A 3377-nucleotide genomic window follows, 5' to 3' on the forward strand; every position below is an offset into this window, starting at 1 on the left:
CACCCCCATCGCTACGAGTCTGGTTACAATTATGTTGCAGGAAGAAGAAATTACAATGAGAGCAGGCATCAAGGTTGGAACAATCAAAGATGAAAGGAGCCACAAGGATTTAATCAACCCTCATGGCAACAACCACCTCCAATGGACTATCAACAACCATTCTGTGATGCATATCAAGGCAATGGCTATGGTGAGCACTCTTTTGATTATCAACAACCACCACCATATGCCTATGAACCCTCTCCTCAACATAACTTTGGACCACCAAACTCACAAGCCCCTTTCCGCCATTCACCTCCATATGACCCTAATCTTCAACCACCATACCAACCACCTTATGAGCCATATGAACCATATATAGAACCACCCCAATTCCAACCCAACTACTCACAAGAACCACCACTTCAATATTCACCATCTCCATATCCATCAATCCAAGAGCACTATGATCCTATTTATGAAAGCCGAGTGCATCAAGAGGCAAAGGATCGTCTCAAGGAAACAGTGGATCGATTTCAGGCAACCACTCAACAACTGGGGCAAGTATTAATTCAATGGGCTTCTAGACGCTTAAATATACAAGGATCAGCCACAGCCCCATGTGGACAGTCTAGTGAAGAACATAGCATGAAGGAGATACCAGAAACCCCAGTGGACAAGACAGAGAATGAATTCGTACTAGAACAAGTAGAAGAAGCTGTCATTGTTCAAGAAGAAGAAGCACAACCTCCCATGCCCTTGGAAAGCAATGAAGAGGAGATTAAATTGAAAGAAAGCTGCCAAGAGGAAGAGGTTGAAATTGAAGAAGCTTGCAAAGAGGTGGTAATTATCAGAGAAGAGCACAAGGGAGTGGAACTTGCAATTTCATTAAAAATACCTCCCCCCTAAGTTGCCATCATCCTTCACAACATTCAAGTGGGTAAAATTCATATCCCATAGCTTTCTAATCCCACTTGAATATGGGCTACTGGAGACGGATGGTCAACTTAGAGCTCTTTGTGATATTAAGAGTAAGAGGAAGATGGCCAGTGGTAAGAATTGTCCTGCAAGGTTCATCATAGTTGGAAGCCTTAAGTTCAAACGCAAGGGTTGGTATAAAGCTCAACTGAATGGGTCTAGGACGCTGTTTGGTAGCTGCAGTGAGAATTCAAATCACTTATCACCCAGTTGGAAAAATACAGATCCCGACATGAATGGGTGTAAAAGTAAGATTTGGGATCCTGGAATCTGCTATGACATTTGTCACCCCGGGAGCCTAAGAATCTGTTTGAAGCTTCTTAAGGGCTTTACATGCTTAGTTTGGGACCCCGGAGGTTACTGGAAGTACAAACACTGGTGGGGATTCCTGGATGAATACAAGCATAAGCCACCATAACAGGGAACTCACCAAATGTCCAACTTAAGGACTTTAACTAAAAGTGCTAGGTGGGAGACAACCCACCATGGTATGATCGTTCCCTTTTCATTACTTAGTTTTATTTATTTTTGAATTTTATTTTATTTTATTATATTGAACCTGGAGTTTTGCATCACATTCATATTAACACTGCATTCTGCATTTTTCAGATTAAAAAAAAAAAAGCGAGCACGCGACGCGACTGCATCAGCGACGCGTCCGCGTCGCAAGGAGAGAAGAGAAAATAAAAACGAACAGAGAGTCACGCTGGAGCAAGGCTGGAGGCGTGCCAGTGGCACAATTCATCCCACGCGACCGCATCGCTGACGCGTCCGCGTCGCAGGGGAATACTGGCCTCCCACGCCATCGCGTGCCCCACGCGGCCGCGTGACCTGGATTTCGACGTCAAAGGGTGCATGGCCGAAAGTTGAGCTGGAGTTGGGCTGGAATCGTGTTGAAAGCCCAAGCCTCACCACGCGAATGCGTGCCCCACGCGTCCGCATCATATCCCCATGATGGCCACTCACGCGATCGCGTACCCCACGCGATCACGTCACCCAGGTTTTGGCAATACTAAGTTTTGAACAGAGAGTTGTGCGACCGCGAGGCTGCACTCGCACCACTAGCACAAATCAAGTCACGCGATCGCGTGCCCCACGCGTCCGCGTCGCCTAACCTTATTGCGCACCACGCGACCGCGTCACCCACGCGACCGCGTCGCCAGCGTCGCACAACCTATCCAGTTTAGTGCCAATTTTCTTATCTTTTCTTCTCCGAATCCTTATTCTCTTATCTTTTCTTATTTCTTTCTTCTTCCTCTCTTATTTTCTCTCACTCCCATTCTATTTTATTTAATTTATTTGCATACTTTCATTCATTGCATATTTTTATTTTTTTTAAATTTATTAATTTTGGTGTTCAAAAGTTCTTATTCAACTGTTACATCTTTTCTTGAATTACTTTGGTGCTTAATAACTTGTTTTACACTGTGGGATGATATTAATTATCTGCCAATGCCAATCTTTTATAATACTTGCACTACATTTGCATTGCCACGAACTTATATTGTCTTTCATTACCCACTCTCTCCTCCCATTGTTGCAAATTTTTGCACTCTTGTTCTGCCATGTACTTCTATTATTTTCTCACTTGCATGTTGTAGCTACCATGTAATTGAGACCCTTATTATCTGGCATTAACACCCAAATTTTATTTATTTATTTTCTATCTTTTTTGGGTTACTTTTTCTTTTCCCTCTTCTTTCAGGATGGCCACCACAAAGGGAGAGGAAAAGCTTCTTAATGGGAGAGACAAACAAGTTCCTACGCACATTCCTTGATGAGAAGAGCATCAGTTGAAGCAACCCGTCCACTTGCACATCTTCGCATGCACCGAGGACGGTGCAATCTTTAAGTGTGGGGAGGTTGATACCGATCTCCATGGGTTAGTACCTTTCTGTTTCAACACCAATATTTTATTTTATTTGTTAGTTCATTGTTGCATTTGCATATTTGTTTGATTTTATGCATTTAGTTACTACTTGGTTAAAGTAATAAAATTCTTTTAAGACCCTATCTTTGAAAAATTTCACTAATTTAAATTGAAAAAATTTTATGTTAAAACTTGTTTGAAGTTGTATTCGGAACATGGTTTTTGAGCCAAAGAACACACAACCTGTGAGATTTGAGCTTATTTATATAGTTACATTATTTAACCATAAAATTTTTATTCTTGTGTGTTTTCTTCTCTATAACTGCAATCTTTGCTTTGTTCCATTCTATATGTCCATTATTTAGTATATTTACATGCTTGCATATGATTGAGGCCATTATTTGTTATTAGCTCAGTTATCCCAAATAAGCCTACCTTTTACATCACCTTTGTTAGCCACTTTGAGCCTTTTAATCCCCATTTGTTCTATATTTTACCACATCATTAGCCTTAAGCGGAAAACAAATTAATTATCCCAATTGAATCTTTG

Source organism: Arachis ipaensis, chromosome B10 (genome assembly GCF_000816755.2).
Source record: "Arachis ipaensis cultivar K30076 chromosome B10, Araip1.1, whole genome shotgun sequence".
NCBI lineage: Eukaryota > Viridiplantae > Streptophyta > Magnoliopsida > Fabales > Fabaceae > Arachis > Arachis ipaensis.